At 36.0% G+C, this 25,120-nt stretch overlaps 1 pseudogene; it reads right to left on the reverse strand.

Annotated features, from left to right (window-relative positions):
• On the reverse strand, nucleotides 1-23,911 carry LOC113041070 (protein EFR3 homolog A-like; annotated as a pseudogene).
• Between the last annotated feature and the right edge of the window lie 1,209 nt (nucleotides 23,912-25,120).

Below are 25,120 nucleotides of genomic sequence, written 5' to 3' on the forward strand. Positions count from 1 at the left end.
TTACAGACTGCGTGGAATCCTATTGAAATGAACGCATTTTGCTGGCAAAAATTCAGTGAGCAAGGACAAATGTGATCACACCTTTAGTTTCACTTCATCATCACTACCTTAAACACACACACACACGCAAGAGAAAAGAGGTTTACCATAATGAGAGAACTTAACAGCATTGCCTGGATTCTCTTAGTGCCCTGATGCCTGTAAAAGAAAGAGCAGATAATTCAAAATCTTTGATTTTGAGTTTCAGAGATTATTATATTAGACTAAAACTATGGCATAAAGAAAACATCTAAATTATTTATTTCTTTTTTTCCAGTTATTCAAGATAAGTAACTAATAATGCAGTACAGTACAGAACAAAAAAAGGAATAGTACAAATAAAAACAGCTAAACAAAGAGACAAATGAAATAAACAGTCCCTAAAGTTTTTTCTAAACTCACTGAAGTCGCACTTTTGACATCCTGAAGTTATTTGCATGTTGCATATGTGCATGTGTCAGTGTAAAATGCATCCTTACACTTTCTCCAAACACTACAACTGCCATGACGAATGTAGAATCACACACACACACTGTCTTACCCGATCTTGACTGTATCCAGCGTGTGACATGGCGTGCCGTAAACAGGAACTTTCCCCATAATGAACATCATCACTTCAGCTCTCTGATAGTCAGGAAGATTTCCTCCAAAGAAACCTAGACACACACACACACACACACAGATCCATTTTATTGAATTCTCAGTATTCAGTATTTGGACATAACAAGAGGTCAGATTTTAGTGAGCATGTCAAGCTGTCACCGATGGTTTGGATGATGGCGTTCTGGACGATCCGCTCCTCGCTCTCTTTGGTGCGGGTGGAGGAATGGCTGCTCGCGGAGTTCCTGCGGGATCCGTCGCCCAGCTCAAAATCCACACTCATACGCAGATGCTTTAGCAGGGTGTTAAACACCTCCAGGACTGTGGGACCTGAGAATAAGCACACAAAGTAATTATGCTGAATTGTGCAGATTTTCCTTCAAAATCAGCTCAGAAGATGCTTAAAACATCTAAATTCTGATTGGAGCTACCTAATAAGCACTAGTTGATATTAAAGTGATAGTTCTATTAACATTTTGTCATCATTTACTCACCCTCATTTTGTTCCAAACCTGTTTTCTTTCTTCAGCTGAACACAAAAAAATATATATTGGTAATTTTTCCATAGTATGGAAACAAATATTATGGAAGTCAATGGCTACCATCAACTATTTGGTTACCAACATTTGTCAAAATATCTTCTTTTGTGTTCAACATAATAAATAAACTCATACAGGTTTGGAACATCATGAGGGTGAGTAAATGGTGAACTATTCCTTTAAAAACAAAAAAAAAAAAAACATCAGACCATGTGACCTAAACTAGATGCAGGAGCTAAAGAGCCATTGCTAGGGGGCGCTGTAGTTTCTCTACACAGCAAACCCTCAAAACCTTCAGGCAATTGTCAAACAGACATTAAGTAATCAATACGCCATAAAAACCACATGACGGACACTAATGAGTGCTTTAGTTCACCATACACACACCCAAATTTAGTGACCGCCTGAAGGGTTTTGACTGGGTGCCGGCTGTGTTAGTTAACATACCCAACCACAGATTGGGTGGTAAAGAGACAGGACTGAGAAACGTGTAAACATTGTTTTGAATTGTGTGCAATATGACCTGTGAGAGAAAAAAATAACAGATTTCAGGAAAGAGATATGGAATAAAGAAGAGACTATAAAGAATGAACATCAGAAGAGATGATAAAATGAGGAAAATGCAGTTTGTTATTTTTCGGCATCTACACACAAGCAAAAGAACAAACAGAATGACATTGAAAAAAAGAAAGGAATGAACAATGATTTTAGTATGAGAATAAACAGCAACAAGTAGACTTTTACATTTTGAACTGCACACTGCCGTTCAAACGGTGCATTAAACTGATTAAAAGTGACAGTAAATACATTTTTAATGTCACAAAAAAGAAATCCTGAAAAAATTGTATCACGGTTTCCACAGAAATAAGAATAAGAACAATTGTTCTCCCACATTGATAATAATTAAAAAGATTCTTAAAAAAATGATGTTACTTCAAAAGCCAGAATGTGAATATCTACATGATACGCAAGTTCACAATTTGTGTGGAGTTTCTGGGATTTGTTTAGCTGTTTTAAGTCTTAATTACCACTCGTGAGACAAAAAACATCTCTCCACATAAAGCCACACAATTTGAACTATCATCTATGTCTGTTGCACAAACCGTACAGGACGAGTTACGTGCCAAAGTTTCATTCTAGGGTTAATGGTTCGTAAATTCTCACACAAAGTATGAGCAGTAATAACCATGATGCTTGTCTTAGATGATCAGTACTCAGTCTTACCGATGGAGCCCTTTGGCTGCGATGCAACCGTCTCCAGCAGCACCTGAACGATACCTGCCCTCACACGTGGGGTGTCCTTACTGTGGGTGTCAAGGTGAGACAACACTTGCTGGATCACATGGTGAGAATGCTGGGCCTGAAACACACACACACTTCATTACACATGCTGTAGAAGTGAATTTTCTCTCCATTATCATTAAATGCTGCAATGGTCACACAGGATTAACACAAAGGGATGAAGTGAGAATCTGGTAGCTTTACCTGTATTGAGTACATGATTATCCTGAAAACAGGAAACAGCAAAATCATTTGAGGTCCCATAGATGATGGTTGTCTAAATGCCTGCAAGAAAATAAATTGTTTATAATGACCTCTTATAAGACAACATACAGTATTTTACTGACAGTTCATGGATTAGACATGTATGAGATGTCTTCCCTTTCTCTGTGTTTATCAAATATTTAGGATTATTTGATAATGTTTTCAAAACCACCAATACTTCACTAGTATTGATTACATGATTATCCATATACACCAAGATGGTTCACTCATATTATTAAGAATGGGAGAGAGTGCCACAAATGGTTGTCAGTGTCAAGAAATGTGGGTTTGAGACTGCAACCGGGAATATATATGCTTTAAATGCTATTTGAGCATAAGAAACAAAATTGATGAGTCAGTTAATGGCTGATTTTATAGCATATGCATGAAAACGGTCATATTTAATATGATAAATTTACCTTTAAAATAAATAATAAAAATTCGAAACCCATTTTACGTTAGTAATCTTTGCCCTCCACAAGGCTCATGTGCAACCAGGCGATCACATTCACAGTCTGTGATTTTTATACAGGTGTTGGAGTCAATTCTGGCAGCGCTGTCTGTTACGTCAGACACGCTGCTTCAACTCAACAGCAGCTGTGATGCGGAAAACTTGAGCAATCCTTCACCACACCACAAATCCTGTTTCCACACCTTTATCTCTCCTCTAGACTCTCGCAGTCTGATCTAACTCTAAAACCTCGGTGCCACCATCGTCTCCCTTCCTGCGGTCACCATGGTAACGTCAATCTGATCTCACCCCCCGTCCGATGCAAGCTATATTTAGAATGCCTGAATCCCCCTCGACCCAAAAAAAAAGCTCCCGCACTCTGTCTGTCTCCCCGAACACCAGCTTTATGTGTTATTATCAGAGGTACAGATGTCTGGCCTGGAGCTCAATGTTCCCTCAACAAAACCTCACACAAGTTTAATAAATACAGAGCGCACCGTGCACAGTTTAATTAGGAGAGAGCGAGAGAAAGAGTGAGACGGAGAGATGTGATGGAGACGGTGAGGTGGTGTGACAGAGAAAGAGACGCCTTTGAGAGCCCCTTGGCGCTTTGATATTCTCTTTTTTACAAACGTCTCACTCAGCACTAATTGGCCAATGACTGAGATGAGCCAAAACGGTCTCATTAATGAGCCCCGTGAGTGTCCACACACACACACACACACGGAGCATACGGCTGCATGTGTCTGAATTGTGTGCTAATAAGCTGCAGATGGAGACCAGGTCAGTGCAGTCAGACAGAGAGCTTCTCATTTACACACAACGCAAAGTCAAAGCAGCTCATCTTCAACTCTGAATCTACAGATTCACCTTCAGCTAACATTAAAATTCAGACAGACATTCAAATATAAAGACCTACAGTACAGAGCATTTATTCTTTAACTTAAATAATAGAAATGATCATATCTTTGTAATATTACAGGTTAACAAAATGTTTTCTATTCGAATACATTTTGAAATATAATTGATCCCGGCGATGGTAAAACTGAATTTTTAACAGCCATTACTCCAGTCTTTAGTGTCACATGATCTTTTCAGAAATTATTCTAAATGATTCCGAATGGTGATGTATACAAAAATTTGAATAAATACAATTTTTCACATTCAAAACGGTGTATTTCAAATACTTAAATCCATTTCAGGGCATTATAAACATATTTATTTCATGAAATTCTGTGTCATAATGATATAGTCATCTTTAAACCATTGTCTTGCTTATAAAATGGCCAGGAAATGACTTTGATGTTCCTCTAGACTTGCCTGGATGTGCGCAGCATGAATTATGAGAACATTAGCGCTAATGGTGGAAAGAAAACAGCTCTAATAAGATGAGATATTCAAGTAATAAGCCACGAGAGGACAGGCTATGGAGCCTTACTATAGTTAAGAGGTGTTAAACAGGACAGGAAACGAGTACTGAATACGACAATTCTCCTGCAGAATTCTTTTGATAAAGAGATCTTTTAGTTTGTAATACAATAGTTGTACCTTTAATATTTAATACTGCTAAACTAATTCCAGACGCATGAGAATATTCAATACTGCATTCACTGTGCACTGTCTACTCACGTAATATACACTCAAAGATGGGTTTTTGCTGCTTGCCCAATTTAATTAAAACAAGTTAAATGCAATTCTTGCACATTTTATAATGCATGCAATTAATTTAAATTTGTAAAATGAAAGTCTGCTTAATCCATTTGCACTGAGGTGAATAATTTTCACTCGTATAACAATGGAAAATGATGTGAGTGTTTTTAATCTAATATCATCTGTCCATGTAGTCTACATAATGTAGCACTCTGCTAAATTAAAATATTTTGTAAATAAAGGCAGAAATTATGAAATACTTTTTTTCTTTTTTTTTGAAGATGTGAAATCAGACAGAAAAAAAGATGAATGTCAATATTCAGTGTCAGTATGACTGGAAAGTCACTAGGCTGCAGAGTCGGTGTGCAATCAGAGACAAATATTTGCATCTGTAACCCATTTAACACATAAATCAAGCACAAAACAGCTGGAATCAGATCAAAACAATTCCTTTAACACAAAACAGAGCCATCTGGGTGCTGCTTGCATTTTTTGCATGATGTTTGTGTTGAGACTGGAATGAATGAATCCCGTCATGCCCTCAGTGTGAGAGGAAGCAGATGAGTGGCTGACAGCAGCAGCGTCTGGACACCTGAGCTCACAGGATAACACCGGGCTGTGTTTGTCTGAAAACATCTGCGTGTCTCAAAGTGCTCTGGCACCCTTCAAATACGAGTACGTGCTGCATATTTGAGACTACAGCTCATCAAGATCATACAACACCTGATATACTGTATATATGAACATGTTATCATTGTATTGTCTGCTTTCAGTTTTCTCTTGCAATCTCTGCTCACAATCAGCCCTGAAAAGCAATTAATGGAATCTAACATCCTTGAAAAGCTAAAAAAGTCACACATATTTTGCCTGCACATTTGCATGTGTGTTACAGGGTTACATGAAATATCACAGATTTAAAATGGTGCAATACCAATATTTAGCAGATATTTGTACCTGACTTTAACGTGCAGGTATTTAGGCAGTTCAGGCAGTGAGTTGTGAAGGATAAAAGCTCATGTTTAAGAGTGAATAATGCCACAGTGCATGATTGCAGATTCAAGTGCATTATGTAATTTATATTAATTTACCAAAACTACATTAAAACAGTTAGGGCAGATAAAAGCTTTGGTGTGAAGATTGTATAAAATGCGCTTGTGTAAAATGCGCAATTGTATAAAGGCGCCAATTAATCATAAATGGTATGGTCAATGATTGTGCACATCCAAAACTGTTTCAGCCTAAATTAATTTTCAGCCAAATCAAAGCACATCACCGTGAATCTCATGAAACTGTATGGAGTTTCCATAGCAACAGAAAAAGAGAAGTAAAAAAATCTTTCAACTGTAATAGCAATGTCACAAATCTCCCGGTCCAGATGTGTGCATTTTTAAAAATTAAAAAATTTTGAGTCATGGTACCCTGATCATGTGTCACTTCCGAGTCCAAACGCTCTATCAGATGCCACAAGAAAATAACAAGTGGTGCTAATCGACACTCACAATGTGATGTAATACCACTTAAAAATTATACACTTAACTTTTATCTCCATACCAAAATAACAGAAAGCCAGACAGTGATTTATCTTTTATAAATCATTAAAATATTTGTGTCTGGGATGCGGTGAGCACAGAGACTCTAGTGTACACCGTGAAATGCTATTCTTAAATGAAACAAGTAAAAGCTTGGACCTGGAATCAGCATTCCTTACATCATAGTGAGTGGACCACTACTGTTACTATAGTGACAATTCAAACAATAGCATTGTATAATGGTGCCTACAGCACACTGTAGCCATGGCAATGGTACTTACACCAGTACAGGGTGCACGGCGTTGTTCATGTTGCCATAAGCAGCGCGGCCCAGCAACTCTCGAAAGCAACTCTCCGCCAGTGAAGCCGGATTTTCCTCTCCAGACCTGAGAGAAAAACACATAAGTGTGAGTGCAATGTACTAAACTGTTGTTTACAGTGTGTGGTTTCACATTCTGCATTCTGATGTCAAACACACACATAAGTGTACTAAATGATGCATTAAGACCTTTTAAGAAAAAAACCCAGCCACCTCTTTCTCTTTCTCTCTTTCTCTCCCTCACTCACACACACACACACACACGCACACACACACACACACACACACACACACACACACACACACACACACACACACACACACACACACACACACACAAACACGTACTCTTTGTCCCTTTGGCTCAATGACAGCCAATTGAAAGCAATTAACAGAATCTGACGACCTTGAAAAGCTGGAAGAAGGAAAAAACACAACTATGTGCACACACAACAGCTGTTTCTATGTGTGTATGAGTTTTCTGTTGCCAATAGTAGTCACATATTCAATCTAATCAGAGTGCTGTGAATTAAAGCACCTCAACCACAAGCAGTGGCTATGTTTTCTAAAGGAATACTTGCATACTGCTTAACCTCACTGTGTATATACTGTATAAAGTATATTTCCTGCTACAATACACTGTAAACAATAAACAATAAACTGTCACTAAAACAAATTCCTCGTATATGTGTTAACATACCTGTCAATAAAGCTCATTCTGATTCTGATTCATTCTTACTCTGATAAAAAGTATGCGATATGTTTTAAACTGAATGCGGTCACATTACTTTACTGCATTGCTGTTTACAGGACTGTTCACACCAAGGCTGAAAACTATAATGATTGAGGGCTGCACAATTACCCTAAATAAAACCAAAATTGTCACATGGCATAGTGCGATTATTAAATGAATTACAAATAAATAAATATATGTGCTGCATGTTTCAGAGTGAAGTGCAGCACTGTGTTCTTTCACACGCAAGCTGCTCATGATCCAGTGTTTTCACTATTTCTTAGTAGCTCAGTCTGAAATATTACAATAGTAATAGGTGTATGTGTATATATATATTTTTTTTTTTTTTTTTTTTTACAATTATATTGATCACACGTTGCGCCAAATTGTGCAGACCTACAAAAAAGCAAAGTAAACATTAATTTTGTTTTTTTAATCAGGGGAATTTTTTTGGGGGGTGGTTTCACACTACAGCAATTCCAATAATAACACCGGAACAATATGACTGGAATCCTTTTTAGAATGATTTTTTTTTCAGCTAACAACCAAACAGGAACCCATCAAATTATACTTTATGCAGAAATTATAAATAAGGAGTCAGTAAAAGTTTATCTTGTCAAATCATGGTTAATAGTTAATATTCACATTAGAGAGTAGCTAGGACAAGTTCAGTGAAACACAGGACAGAGCACTCAGAGCAGTATGCACTAGTTATATACTGCACATTTTAGCTAATGTAGTAAGTCTGTTAATTCTATGAACACAGCATTTGCATACTGTGTAAGTTATCCAACAAAAATAGTCCCAATAGTAAAGTAGATCATGCAATTTCTGAATATACTCATTATAACTGCAGCTTGAAAGTAATTGCGGTAAATAATTAATTGAATTAAACATTTCCAAAATAGCATTTTAATACATTCAGAGTGATAAGCTTTCGGATGAGAAAAGCATCTGCTGTGACATTAGCAGGTCAGATGTCATTGCCAACCAGCTTACACACATCAATCAAACACACGCCCAGGTTTGTGTTTGCAACCTTAATCACTGATCAATACACCTGATCGAATTCCAGCTCCTGATTATAGGGCAGAGGGGTGTGAGCGATGTTTCCGTACTCAAAAAACACAAACAGGCAATTAAACTGAAATATTCTGTGCACGCAGGGACCGTTATCTGAGAAACACTCACGTTTTTTTCTCGCACAGACAAAAACAACCTTAAAGGAATCAGATATCCTTGATTGCCCTCTATATGTGGACCTCCAAAGCTCACTTATCGAGAAAATCTTCCTTCCTGCCTCTCCATGTGTTTGGCAGTGTTTTTATTCAGTGCATGGTACCGAACAAAAAAACATCAACAACAAATCAATCAGCAAATATCACCTTGAGCATGAAAAATTAAATGCTTTTGCCTTCAAGTATGTGTGTGTGTGTGTGTGTGTGTGTGTTTGTGTGTGTGTGTACTGTACCTCTCGGAGTCCTCGTTATCTTGCATGTTGAAGAGCATGGAGGGGATGAGTTTTTCCATGTGTTGAGGTTCCCAGATGATTGCCTGAAGTTCATCATTCACAGTCTTTCTGACGACACCCTGGAGACCCTTAATGCCTGCTACACGGATCCTACAGCAACAACATGTTAAATACACTAACTAAATATACAATAAATAAATGCACTCATTAGTGTCAATTATAGTGGCCAACTTATAGTGGTCCCAAAAGTATGTAGTTCATTGCTAACACAACATCAAATCAATTAGCAGTTAGAAACAAATGATGCTAGAATTTTCTCAGAAATGACTTCAGATTTCACGTATAGGGCTTAGTGGACAAAAAACTTTGCTGTATAAACAAACTGTTATTTTTATAATAAATATATTATTTAATTTTAAAATATCTGTTTTTTATTTTAACTTATTTAAACATTTTCGACAGCCATTTCTGCAGTGTCACATGATCCTTCAGAAACCATTCTAATATGCTCAAGTAACATTTCTTATTATTATTATATTTTGATCCGCTGTGTTTGCTTAATATTTTTGTGGAAACCATGATTTCAGGAAATTGAATTCAATTCATTATATCTTATTTTAATTATTATTGACAGTTAACATGAAATAACCATAAACACATATTAATACACACACACCTGTCGCGAGTTTCGGGGTCATCGTGTGTGGAGTGACACATGGCACTGAACTGAGAGACGAAAAAGTCATATCTGCGATGGTATGATGGCGTATCCTCCTCAATGTTTGCAAACTTCACAAACTACAAGGAATCAAACACACGCCCATGAAGATTATGTCAGAAAAGCACACAGCCACACCCAATCTTCTCTCACACAATAACAGATCCAAAAGCACTCCCAAGCAAAGGTGTGAAGGCGATATTCCCCTCCCATGATGTGCAGAGGAAGTTACTGATATCAGCCAGAGAAGTGTGACATCTCATTAGATGAGCAAGAGTGTGTGTTCAAGTGCATACAGCATGTGTGAATCACTGCCTGTTTGAATTAAACAATTTAAAGGGTACATATTTGACATTTGTAGCATTTTATTTCACTGAAGTCCTCTAAAAACTAGCCATAACTCAGTTTCAGGTGACCTTTCCCACCCGTTGTCTGACACTTCAGAATTAAACATGCATTAAACAACCTCTGTTTCCACTGGCTTCAGTTTGGTAAGTTTCTTAATATTAAACAATGTGGGCAATCCTATGTTAAATACACTCATACAGTCAATATACCATGATGATTTCTGAGTGACCTGCTTTTGCAGGATATTAAATCATATCTTGTGCCAGTTTACGCAGCTTGACTGAGAAATTCATTTTCTGCCTTTAATAGATGATGCAATGTTTAAAATACCCAAACAATTCAATGCAGAAGAATTTCAGCAATGCTTTGGAACCACTGGGAACAAATTTAAGAAAACAAGATGAGCAATAATACAGCAGAGAGTGAGTCAAGAGAGAGAAAGAGAGAGAGTGCATGATAGAATAAAAGGGAAAAAAAGCATAAATGTGACCAATCACGGAAAGTAGGGACACAAGTCGGTTCTGGGGCATTTTAAGTTATTTACATATTCTGAAAGTGTAGTCTCCAAGCTTTCCAACGATGTGTAACACATGGAAATCTGATAATATTTGGAGAAGTTGTGGCCATTTGAAGGTAGGCACTCAAAAAAGCTCAAAAAGCAGGAAATAGCCTCTGAAGATTTGCAGTTCTCACTGCTGCGAGTGACAATGGGGCTCATTTACATCTCATATAATATGAGATATCTAATATTATATATATAATATTAGATAAGCCATACCCCCTGCATAGCAACGACAGACACAACGGGAAAAATCGGGCCGCATACTATTAATAATAAAGGAGAATGTGCATTGTAAATGTCAGTAATTTATCTTTTTTGACTTTCATTAAAATGATTAAGAGGCTAAAATATGTGAGTTTTATCTTTTTATAAAAATCTTTAATCTTTAAAATGTGGCCATCATTTTAATGTTATTATTTAATGTTTATGTAAACAAAAAGTACATATTGATGCTAATTTTATTTGTTATTTGCTGGTTTTCTACATAAAACTTGGTGAATTGATTTCATTGTGTAGCATTAGGACTTTTTTAACAGGATTCTGTCATAACCGATGAGCTAGCTAATAACAATAGGTAGATATGGGAAGGTCTAAACATGGACTAAACATGAGATAACGTGTGTTCTTAGAATGAACACAAAACTACAAACTTTGATGTTTATGGAAACTCACCCCATAAGAAACAGAAAAGTATTCTTGCAGATCCGAAGTTTGCACTGTGCGTCTGTTTGCCTCTAAATGTTACGGATTTTCCCCATTTCTCTGTCTTTATCCCCATCAAATGTTACTATCGATATAGCCTCTGATATCTTACGGTCCAACTCGTCTGACGTAAGTCCAATACATTCTTCCTCGTCGTCATCTTCGCTCAGTTGTAGATTAGGGATATTATACAGTCTTATTATGCCGCTTTCATCTTCGCTCAGATCGTCTTCAGAATCAGTGAGCGCTTGTTCGCTACAGCCGGCCAGAGCGCTGCATACTAAGTAGCCACGCTTCCCTCGGAGGGCGGGGGCAATAACAAAAGAAACAAAAGCCGGCTTATCCAGTATGGAAATACAGACAGACAATGAAACGCCCCTACTGCGTGCTAGAATCTCCGACATACTAGCTGATTTCAACCTCAAAATGTACGCTTTTAAATATACCAATACTGCTATCTCAAACACGGAGAGGCTTCTTTGTGATATCAACAGATTCTGCAAAAAAACAAAAATCACCAATTTTGAAAAAAAAAAAAACTTTCAAGCTTCTTTCTTATTTTGCTTTAAAGTTGTGCTGCCGACCTGTGTCACTGGTTTCTGTGACGGGTTACAAATGGCAGAATAACAGTCAAAGCCATTTCTCATCTTTCACCTGAATCTCCTGCAGAAATTTTGGAGTGCATTTGCTGGTTTGTTCAGTCAAACACTCAAACTTACGGAGTTGGTTCCCAGCACTTGTAAATCGGGTTCTCCGGATTCCAGCAGTTTGGCCACCATGTGTAAGAAGCTCTCCACAAACGGCTTGATACTCTGGGAATGACACGCCATCAACAACTGATCCAACGCTTCCATCGCGATTACCACGTACCTGTTCACACACACACACACAAATACCAGTAAAAATTAAAGTGTAATCAAATAAAAAAACAATAAAATAGTAATAAATAAAATAAATAATAATTTTAAAAAATGTAATCCCGTATTGAATTTTTCTTACCCGTAGCGATGGCGTACCACATCTCTGCTGAGGCGTTCGGCCAGGTACGCACCGATGCGGTCCAGCTTCTCTGGTGCTGACACTGCATAAAAAGTCAGCTTTTCCATGTCAGATTTCACCAGTCCATCCTGAGGAATAAAAAAAAAGAACAATATACTGAAAATACTACTAGAATTTGACTAGAACTTTACAAGAAAACGTGTCTCTTTACCAGAAATCGCCACTTTCTGCAATAATCTTGGAATATTAGGTGTCTGTGCTGTAGATGCATCATTGTATTTTTTACCAGTTAAAGAAAATCTACTACTATTGTTTATAATGGTTCAAATAATCCTCAAATTCTGAGTAGGTTTTATAAAAAAATAATCTTATTCTGGACTACTTTTGTTTGAAATCGTACAAGAGATATCTTAGATATAACATTTATTTAGATTTTAATTAAATGTATTTTATTAGTTTTTTATATATATATATTTACAATTTACAGTGAATGTTTCTACAGAATTTAAAAAGTGTTATTCAACAGAAAGCCTCATATGTATAAAAAAATCACTTTTATCCAGAATCCCTTAAGAGAAATAATCTCCTAAAGCTCTCAAAGTGCTAATTAACTTAACATGAGTTTAACATACAGTACATAACATGCCTGTAGGGAATATGTCTCTCTCTCTCTGGTGGAAACAGTCACACCAACCCATAGGAATATTACTCACACTCCGCCTTCAGAGAAAACAATCGTGTGTGTGTGTGTGAGAGTCACTCTAATCAACAGAGCTAAATATTAATGTGATGAATATGGAGTAGCTGCAAGGTTAAAAGCCTCCCCAGATTGTGTGTGTGTGTGTGTTGTTGTGGTATATCACATTCTCAAAAACTGCTGAACTGGTCAAAGGTCAAAATTAAAGCATTAATAATATATATTCATAATAACAGTGGCAAGATATTTTTCTCCAACAATATAATTAATAATGAACAGATGCTAGTCAACTGCGCTTTAAATTTAGATAGATAGACCAAGCAGCTTCTCTCTTATTATGCCCGGCATTTACATCAGCTGTTTTCTGAGGACAGGAAGAGCCAATCAGAATATATTTCGATCACAGCACTTGAACTTGAATGTGTCTGAATCCCAGTGCGTGAACTCTGATATGCAGATGGTATTTAAAGAAGCATTTATTTAAAGCATCTTTCCAAGAAATTATGTAAATGAACTAGACTTGTTGACTGCAGAATCGCACTGTTCTAAATGAACACTCTATTTTTGAAAATTCTTTAAAAAAAAAGAAAAAAAAAGAAAATCATAATATAGAACACACATACTAAATTTTTATTTATTTATTTATTTACATTTTTTTATTATAGAATGATATAATGCATAGATACAAGTTCTAATGTAATATTCCTGAAAATCCTTGCATTTCCATCTATTCCAGGGATATATTACCTTGGGGTCCTCTGGGAAAATGTTGTCCACTAGACGCTTGTAGCGTGGCCTCAGAGGACCACAACATCCACACACACCTGTGAAAAAAAGAGAATTGTTAGACATACTAAAGATGCACATCTTTTGCATTCAAAACAACTTTGTTTTCTGTTCAGTCTGCATGAACACAAGTGATTGTAATGAGGTTGAATATGTGCATTTAATGAAATAAACAGATCTAAGGTACCACCCTTACTTCTGTCTGAATGGTTTTGTAAATGTTTTTTTTTTCTATCTTAACATGCACTAGACTGATGTCTTTGACTGTTGTGGGTTTTTAAAGCACCTCCTTTTATAGCATCACTTTTTGAGACAGTTTACATTAAAAGAAGTTCAGCTTTTACAAATGTGCCTCATGACACCTGCTTTCTGCTGCATTTCTTTGCACTGTGTCGAACAGTTTCTGAAAGCAAGAATGGCCCTAATGAAATGGGACAGATATGCAACATAAGCAGTCTGACACATAGATTCAGACTTCACCCACTCGAGCCAATAAGAACATCAGAATCTACATATGCATGTTATTAAAATGAGCTGTCAGGATGTAATGTGTAAGTGCACTCACTGATGAAAGGCACAATGCAAACTACTGTGTGTGTCATTGTGCCTGAAGCCACACGGTTAGAAGAGCTGATTAATTATTTAAAAAAGTCAAAGAAGAAATCTGAGAGCACAAGAGCAGCCAGTACTCACACAAACACACGCACACTCGTCATATTCAACACAAACACACTGCTCTGACAGCCCTTCACCAGCTAGAGATGAAATTGTTCATTCATCCATTCCAACATGGATAATGAATCTGGATTGCATGTGCATGCACATGTATATGCCTTGTGTGTGTGTGTTTGCAGGGGCTGTAAAGTGAGATGTGGAAAAGGAGCCACCATTATCAGCTCAAACACCCGATCCAACTTCAGAAAGATGGAAAAAGCGAGAGATGCTGTGAGGGAGAGAAATAAATAGAATAGCAAGAGAGCGGGTGAGCGAGCCGAACGTTACTGCAAAGTGACAAATGCATCAACAATCTTACTAACAAAGGGTGTGCAACAGGTTTGTATTAATCATCATGATCGCACACAAACATACACACATAGATACCAAGTCTGCTAAGGAAAGATCTCCTCTCCCAGGTGTGTCTGTATCTGAAGGTCCCGTCAGCTTCCGAGAGCGGCACCTGCCTGTACCTCCTCATTATAACCTCTGACCTTTGTTAACTCCTTTAGACCCCCAGAACCTCAAACCTAGTCCGAACTGTGACCTTTCAGCCTAATGCTTCAACCCTGCTCTGAGACTCAGACACCGAATACCTGAACCGAATACCTGCCCGAGGACTCGCCCCATACTGGGACTGGCAGGAGAGCCAACCAATTACAGATGAATGGAAGTTACGCCTAGTGTGGTCTGTCTGTGAAGTGACGGAGAGAAACCAGACCAGGACTCTGAAAGAATAATCATCTTAACCCTTGATACACTGATATATTTGTAGAGAAAGGTCTAAGCTAATGAAGCATAATAAACCAAGTACTTTTAAATGTTAACTTAAAATGTGGATCAACTCAATCAGCCATATTAAAAATCATGATATTTTCATTTGATCCACCAATAACTGGATAATTATGTAATAATAGGGTTCATTAAAAGGGATGACGAGATTAAATACATTCTCTACAATTTTACCCATTTTCACACTATTATGAATTTTTATTTTTTCAATTACACATTTATAACCTATGTTTTTTGAGGACAAAAACATACTGTCATGGAATTCTGTCATGTTTTACTATTTTTTAAAACAATAAAATGTAAACAACAACAACAACAACGAAAAAACAATTTCTAAATTAACAGAAATTGTTTATGGATTATATTATATCATAAACTATATTAGAATATTATGTTTTTTTAATGTGCAATAACAGATGGAAATTAATGCTGTATGAACAATTATTATATTGTGTCTCTATGTCAGCTTTAAATTCAGAAACGATTCTGGAAATTGACGGAGTAACTTTTACAACATGACTTCATTTGTTTATAATACTGTCAAAAGACGAAATAACAAAAGACACTTACATTTTCTACAAAATAATTTCAGGTCAGCTGGACAGATAATGTTATTTTGTGACAAATCACCAGAATACAACCACATTGTATTCATCATGGAGAGGCCAATATTTAAGTTTGAAACTTAAAAAAAAAAAACACATAAAAGTTAACAAGACCAAGCTAAAACTGCTAATCACAAATGAAGAAACAATATAGATACATAATACTAATGTCAAGGGCGTTCTGAGAACAAAATCATTAAGGTTTTGTTTTCATCTTCATTTCCATGAGGAAAGCTATTTCATAACAGAGAAGAAGCAACCATAGCCACCAGGGGGCGCTCGTCCTGTGCGGGCCATCCCAGAGCAGGGTGCAAATCCTGCTTCCCACTAGTGCCTGTTGAATCCCCATTACTGCCAACATGAGAGCATCTGGGGAAATGAAGAGATTGATTCAGTGCTTGCAGAGAAAATCCTCTTAACCTTATGAGGACCTGAAATAGCTTAAGAGTTTGAAAAGCGAGAACAGAGCCCAAGAGAAAAAGACAGAGAGACAGACCAGGATGCATAATAATGAAGGCAGAACTTTAAGACCTTTGTGAGCACATGGCATAAACACAAAACAACCTGTGGGGAGTAATCTAATCAAAACACTAAAGTGCGTGTGTGAAAGCATCCTAAGACTACAATCAACCTACTCTTGTTTTAAACTAAGGTTGCACTTTAGAGTTTAACCTCTGACCTTTCATCTGTGTGTGTTTGCTTTAGTGAGTATATACCTGGCTTTCTGTTCATATTTGAAGCTGAAGACCAAAGTCTATGATGTAAAAACCCATAATCCTTTGCCATCTGACAGAGTACATGCGGAGTCTATACAAATACACTCTCCCAAACATATGCTGTGCTAAATTTACCTACATGGGTCGATGGTGTGGAGGGCAGATATGCATGAGCAAGTCAATACAGAGCAGGAAAAGGAATGGAGGAGAGAGTGAAGGAAACAGAAAACATCTTATCTCTTCTAAACATCTGACCGGTTTTACATTTGAGAGAAATTCAACCATTTAGACGATGTGCATCATCTGCATATTTGCTGTGCACTTATGAGATCATTAGCTCAGTAATTATTTCCATTAACGCATTGCAAATAAATGTCTCAAAATTTTTGCTTATAAAATATATGACTGACATCTGGAAACATGGCAGGCAGTGATAATTTAGGAGACTACAAACAAAACCATGCGTGCCTGCATACTGTGTATTAGTTATGAAAGCAGCATGAAGTGTGTATGGAATTTTCTCTGGCAGTACGTAAACATGCAGTTTTAAAATCATAATCCTTCTCTTGTTCTATGTTCTTTATAGTTCTAATTAGTAATCGACCTATATGACCAATATTTAAAGTTCAGGATGGTTAATGTAATACTAAAGTCGACACATGGCATGGCTGTGCATGAATGGTCAAAATGCTTCTCCTAGTGAAATATTAATGTAAACATGGTCAGCTGTATGTCATATTTCATCCAAAAATACATGTGGTCATAATTGAATGATGTCATTCTAAACCTTTTTATGTTTTATATTAGAAAGGAAGTTCACATTTATAATGACACGAGGGTAAGTAAATAAATGATCGATTTTTGGGGGGTGAACTATCCCTGTTAGTAAATGTAAATAATAGAATAAAATACAAAATAGATGGGATAAAACATCGATATTTTTAATAATAACAGAAATAATAGCAAGGGGGTAAAACACTGCTATTTTTTGATAACTTAAAAATAGTGATGACATTTTTTTTTATTATACAATTATTTAATTAATAGTTGATGCACCAAAATTTTTACAACCTGAATACAGCAAAAAAAAAAAAAAAGAAAAAGCGGAAATAGTTTGGATTATGCTGCCTGAGTTCTTCCAGCTGGTTACCACCAGACAAGCTCCAAATACAGTGAAGAATTGAAATCATTGACCAAAACATTTACATACTTCACCATGAGCAAATATCATGCTAAATCATACAGGTGGAGAGACCTCTAGTATATACATGACTGTAAAGCGCTTTGGGTGTACAGCAGCAATACACAATAAAGTGCTATAAATCCCTCATTCATTCATTCAAGTGGGAATATGTTGAATTGTGTTCTTGTGAAATATCTATACTCCCAAATAACTTTATTACTACAGCTTTAATTTATTAACGGTCATTAAATAGAATAAAGAGTAACCCAAATTTAATTAATGAAACTTCATCATCCGCAAGAACCAGACTGCAGAAAGGAATCAGACTTCCCCCTTTGCCTGAGGCTAAGGATCACAGAAAATAATGTTTTTTGCACAGACTGATGGTTTCACTTCGTAAGACCTCAATATATCAGGGGCCACGGAGATTCATTTTGTGTTGATAAGCTTTTGTTTGACTCTCACAGTAATGGTAGCCCTTGACTTGCATTTTATGAATCACCAAGGACAATGGTTTCAGCTATTTATGTATTTATTGGCTATTAATTTGTTATTTTTTAAAGTACACTTTACATAAAAGGAAAGGAGCTTTTCAATTAATATCATTGTTTTAATTATAATCAATTGCTGATGTTAACTAGTTTTTCATTTTTTATATATATATATATATATATATATAAATTTTTTTGTAAAAATATTGTAAAAAATATTGTGTTGTTAGTGAACTTCAAATTATATTTACACTTAATTTAATTTACATAAATTTACATTAAATTCATCTACTTTAAATTATGATCACTACAATCACACATATTCAGACGGACATCTTTGGCACAAGGGGAAACTTTGTTAATCAACAGCCAAATATTGGCCTTGCCCATATACTGGTCAACTGTTAATTCTAATCAAAGCTTTTGCACCTAACATTTTACCACTGAATATATTTTCAATGTTCAGGCTGTATATTTTAATGTTTCTATATATTACACGCACTGTAAAATTACCTGAAGCAATCAAGAAAAAAAACATGCACAAACATACCAGCATCAGTGTTCTCTGAGTCCATGTCTGTCTGCTCACTGGACCTGGGATACAATCGCTGTCTTTCTGTCTCTCTAGCTTTCTCTCTCTAGGTCCTGAACAGTGCAGGAAGTCTAACCATATTCTACACACACACACACACACACACACACACACACATACACACAGAGACACACACACACCCTTCTGCATGAGGCCCGAGGGGAGAGCAGTATTTAATTCTGATGATGCTGGCGTTTTGGCACATTGAAAATTTCACTGCAGTGTCAACACCAGCATCTAACAGAATAATGCCACCATGCGCGTGCACACTCTTGACCAACACAAAACACACACGTCGCCGCTTTCCCTTGATGTTTTCCCTCACACTGAATCTTCACTAGCACATCGTCCACTGCGCATATGAATGAGACACTGCCAAATGGAAAGCCAGGAACACCAATACAAAACAGATGACAGATCAAACACACACAGATCAAACTCTCTCATGCACTTAAAACGGAAGATCAAACTTTGCTTTGGAAATGTGCACATTATCATCTCAAAGCCATGAGAGAGGGAGAGAGATCCTTGAGAGAGAGATAATCAGAGAGATCCTTCAGAGAGAGAGAGAAACGGAAAGATCCCTGAGAAAGGGAGAGAGATGCTGGGCGGTCATTGTCCCCTGAACACAGACATGTCAACAGCAATTTCAATCAATTCTCTTTTTTTTCACCAATATTTGAAACAGGTCACATCTAAATGACAATATCAAATCTAAAATACGATTAAGTACATATCGTAAATATTTGACAAAGCAATTCGTACTGCAATATGAGAAAGATTTAACATCTCACGCTGCTTAGATATCCTATAGCAAAAAGGCATAAATTACACTGAAACAGCAGTTCTCATTTTCAGCAAGGTGTAAAAAAAAAAACTCCAAACTAGCTAGCAATGTAAAAGATTAAAACTAAATTTGGTCCCACTTTATATTAGGTGGCCTTAACTACTATGTACCTGCATAAAAAATAAGTACAATGTACTTATTGTGTTCATATTGTATTGTAAAACACTTTTGCTGCTATTGAGTTGGGATAGGGGTAAGGTTAGGGAGAGGGTTGGAGGAATGGGTAAGTTTAAGGGTGGGTTAAGCTGTAAAGTATGGGTCAACAGTGTAATTATAAATGTAATTACAGAAATTAAATACAGATGTAATTACATGTCGTTTTTTTAAATATAAGTACAATGTACAAACATGTATGTACATAATAAGTACATTGTACTAAATAATTAATTAAAATGTAAGTAAATAGTAGTTAAGGCCACTTAATATAAAGTGGGTCCCTACATTTTTATTAATATCAATAAGAAATAAGATTTCATTTAATATCAAAATAATAATTGTTGTTGCTCTTAATAAAAAATAAAAATAATGTCCTTTGTTTTAGCAGATAACTGTAATGCACTCCATATTCCAAAAACTTGTTTATTTGGACATGTGTTAGATTTATACAATGACTTTGCTTTTGGCAATGACTTCTCCACAGTTAAGTTCTGCCAACGCTTTGCTGCCAACCGAAACTATTAAGGCTGAGCAAACCCAAGTCCTCTGTAGAAGAATAAAACTAAGGAAGAAAAAAATTATTATAAATTCAATAATAATACTTAATTTAACATTAATAATAAGTCCAGTTTTTTATAAATAATAATAATCATCATAAATTGCCATTTATTTTATTTGAGAACTGTGTAGGTGACAAACGTTTTTATTATTATTATTATTGCTCTCCGGATTCCAAAAACCTTGATTATTTGGATCAGAGTGAGATGAATTAAATTTGGCAAAAATAATGTAGTTGAAAAAAATTATTTATTTTTTATTAATGTGAACTGACCCGAACTCTAATTTCCCCTTATCATTAGCAAACATGACAGACGGGCCTGTTCAAATGTAAATCACCTGCTGCTCAAGTAAGGTTAGTTAATGCATATCTAAACCCACATGTGAGTTATCAGGGCAATCAACAAACCAAGAACCAGTTATTTATCTTATGTCTCAATATAACTGACCTCTACTGTATGTCAGATTCTGCGATGTTTTGTAAACCTCTTTAAAGTGCCCCTTATTATGCCATTTTTAAGGTTTCTAATATTGTTTTCTGAGTCTCCTAAAACAGGTTTAAATGCATGCAAGGTACAAAAACACATTATTTTTTATTTTAAAATAGATTTAATTTGATCTCATTTCTAAATGACTCGTGCGAAGCAGTGCAAAGAATCAGTCTCTCTAAACCCCTCCGTTTCGTGAGCCCTCACTGCTGTGATTGGTGCAGAACAGAAGAGACTGGTTCTGGATTTGTCTACTGTGTACAGTTTGTGTCGAAACGAAACGCCCATTGCCATGATGGAATGAGGGCCTTGTAGACTTGTAAATAAATGGAAAAGATAGTATCTATTGTACCTCACCAATTCAAGCCAGAGTCTGATGATGAAATGGTTGAACTGGCTTATCGGTAGGAAACTAATTCACAAGCACTGGAGTAGGACATGTCTCACTGGTAAAGTGTCAAGTGTTGACAAGTTGTCAACAGGTTGTTGATAAAGTTGTCAAGTGTTGGCAAGTTTGTGGTAATTCTGAGTTCAGATAAAACAAATTTACTCTCACAGAATAGGATCTTCTCGACATGATTTTAACCACATGGAAATTTTACTATGTTCGCGGGCAAGTTGATGACATAGAACTTGGGACTACTAAATGATGTTTGATTGCTAGTTGCAATCAGTGACATCTTAAGTAAATGTAAATTCACATTAAAAAATAAGTAATATTTGTGTAAAGGAAATAGGACTGTAGCGTGAATGTAGCCACAGAACATTCACAGAATCACTTTTTCTCTCCATTTTCCTCTCTCATCCAAGTTCAAGGATAAAGGGCTTGTCTTACAGGGTCCTGACTGCCCAGAAATAGACTGTGTGTGTGTGTCAGAGCAGAGAGGTTATCATACTCCCTCTGAGGGGTGTGGGAGTTGTGTTTGTACTTCAGTGGAGAGGTCACCCTACTCTCAGTGTGTGTGTGTGTGTGTGTGTGTGTGTTTGTTGTACTTCTCTTTTGAGTGCAGCGAGTCAGCAGCAATAACCCTCAGGGGTGTCTGGTCTACTGCGTCAAACTTCACATTACGCAATCTGACAAAATAATGCAACACTAAACTATATCACAAATGGCAAACTAAATGCCACACAGAACTATATCACATGTGAAACCAACTAATGTCACAAACTTTAAACATAGCAATAACGTACCAAAACACAACACCAAAAAAAAAACCCAGGTAAAATATTTATATCTCAATGAATCAATGCCAACTAAAATACCAAAACAATTATAAAGTTAACAATTCCAAACCAGACTTGAAAACTAACAAAACAATATCCAACAAATTATCAGCCTAAAATAGCTGATAAACACCACCAGCCATAAGAACAAATAAATATGTCACATGTGTCATTTGTTTGCCAAAAAATAAAGTTTGTTTAATTTTCAATAATTTAAAGATAAATGAAATGAATGTTTTATGCATTCATTTGATAACCAGAAATGTTTAAACACAGAATTGCTGAGGGGAAAAAAATAAGGCTACTTTATGGAGAAGAAAAAAAAATAATTAAGTATCAATTAAGTAATAATTATGCATTAAAATAATTTGACATGCTAAAACAGAATTTGGTAACGATCAAAAATATGTTGGGGAAAAATATAACAAGTTTCATGATTTTAATTAGTTAGACATGCTTTTTGATTAATACAATTTAATTTAACTATTTAAGAAAAAAGTCAAGAAAAATTAAAATGGAAAAAACTATTTGAAAATATAAAATAAAACAGAATTTAGGAAATAATTAAACTGATTTCATACGGCCCTAACAGTAACACGCTGCAAATTCTCAAAACACAAACAAAGACACGCCCTTCCCTTAAACACTTCCGACGTGGTCTGTGCATATTTACAGCATGTTTCTATTTTTGTTTGTTTGTTTTGTATTTGCAGCAGTTTTCTTTGATTGTGTTGTGAGTTTATATATACACTATATATATACACATACATACACACACACACACACACACACACACTTATTTCAACTATTTGCCAAGGAAACTTTTTTATTTAATTTTTATTTAATTTAGTTTAAATTGATATACTAAAATAACTGAAAATTTAATAAAAACCTAAATAAAAACAGACAAAAACTAATTCAAAATATGAATAAAAACTACAACAGAATCTCAGTAATTCTGAAATAACACTGAAGAATGAAGCACAACAGTGTCTCTTGGCCACAGAAGACTTTCATAAGCTCTTCAGGAACATCCAAATACATTACATAAGTTGTCAATCTTAGAGTAGGATTTTATGCTGACACTAAATCACATGCCAGGGCCACCTGCTGTCAAAGTCTATGGCATCAGTGCCAACACCTCAAGTCTGACCGGACTCATTGCCCTCCATGGGATCATGGGTAAAACAGACTGCATAGTCAATGACCATAGTATGAGGAACTGACCATGATACTACTGGATGATTAGCGTATTGATGTACCTAGTTATTTAGGGTACTTGAAGGAATAAAAAACAATGTAATACCACACTTTTTGTGCTTTTCTGTTAATGAAGAGGCAGCAGGGAAGAGCTGATATCAGCAGAACCCCAGTAGGCTAATGACACTGACTCGTTCTCACATACACACTGCAGTACAATATTTGGACCATAAACCGTCTTAAGTTAATGACAGAGGAAAGAGAATTCGGGTTCTTACCGGAAGGCATTCCTCCACTCGGTTACGTCCGCGTCCGAAGCAGTGCGTTTGGATCAGATCAGCTTGAAAGGTGGTTTGGGTTTAACATATGGATCGGAGGACGTCTGGATCACACACATATACACACAAACACGTATTAAGCGAATCCGATCAGAACCGTTCAACGAGCTTAAAACAGACGGCTATAAAAACATATGATCAAAAATAGCGCTACGATGTCTTGTGTTGTTAAGTATTAATAAAGTAAAGAAATCGAGTTGTGTGTGAATACCTGTAGATGCAGATTAAGCGCAACACATCCGTGTTTCCTGCTTCACATTCCGCGTGACGTCGGGACTCGCCAACACGGAAGTGATCGTCGAGCGGCAGCAAGCGCGCGCACTGAAGAAAAAAAACTAAAAACACAGCACACGCTGAAGGGGGATTCACAGAGTGAGACAGGTGGGTAACGTTAGAAGAAAGAAGTTGATTACTTTGTTATAATGTATTATAATAGCAAGTCCCTGGAAGTGTGTGTGAATATTACCTGCTCTCTTATCCAGCTTCTAAAATTAAGAAGCAGGGCAATCTCAGTTGCTTTTGATTTAGGTTAATGAACTGTGTGTGTGTGTGTGTGTGTGTGTGTGTGTGTGTGTGTGTGTGTGTGTGTGTGTGTGTGTGTGTGTGTGTGGTGTGTGTGTGTGTGTGTGTGTGTGTGTGTGTGTGTGTGTGACGTGTGCGCGCGCGTGTATGTTGCTGGATAAAAAGTCATTAAAAATCTATTACATGTGGTGATATTATTTTTTGCCATTATGTTCTTCTTAAAGGTGTAGTTCAACCAATACAAATAAAAAGAAATAAATAAATGTATATTGTTTACTCTTTAATGAATGTTACTATGGTACTTATATGGTACAAGATACATTATGTTGCTTTGTTTTCCCATGCTACTACAATGAACTGGACCTTGTAAACAGCAAAAAAATAAAAAATAAATAAATAAATTAAATTAAAAGGCACCATAGAAGCATCATAATGTAGTTTATTCCAAGGCTTTTAGGTGCCACGGATCCCCAGTTTTGATAATCGTCATGCAAGGGACCCCCATCCTAAAATTTAAATGGCTGCTATATTCATGTATAAAACCCAATTTACAATTATTATAAATACCTGTAAAATCTAATGTTTTATGTTGCATTATTATTTTCTACTCAGTACTATACTGAACTATTTACTTGTTCATTTTAATCACATTTTTAAACTGATTTTTAAATAATTAATTAATTTTATTTATAATTTTTTTTTACTATTTTTCCTCAAATTTGCCATCTTTTCAATTAAGCATTTAATCTAGTTCATACAACTGCTTTAACTTATTTGTTCATGAATTTGACTGATTCGCTTCTCAAGTTCAGTACTTAATTATCTGGCCCCAATCACTGGTTGATGGTCCACTGGAGGGAAAGATTATCAGTGAATAACTTTAACATTTTGGTATTCTATAATTTAAGAAAACTTGGAATATAGTCATAAGAAGCACCTTTATTAGGCTTTTATATCCTTTTTCTAATCATAAACGTTTGGTTTCGATATTACTAATAAATTGAAG

Source organism: Carassius auratus, chromosome 2 (assembly GCF_003368295.1).
Source record: "Carassius auratus strain Wakin chromosome 2, ASM336829v1, whole genome shotgun sequence".
In the NCBI taxonomy this organism is placed as follows: domain Eukaryota; kingdom Metazoa; phylum Chordata; class Actinopteri; order Cypriniformes; family Cyprinidae; genus Carassius; species Carassius auratus.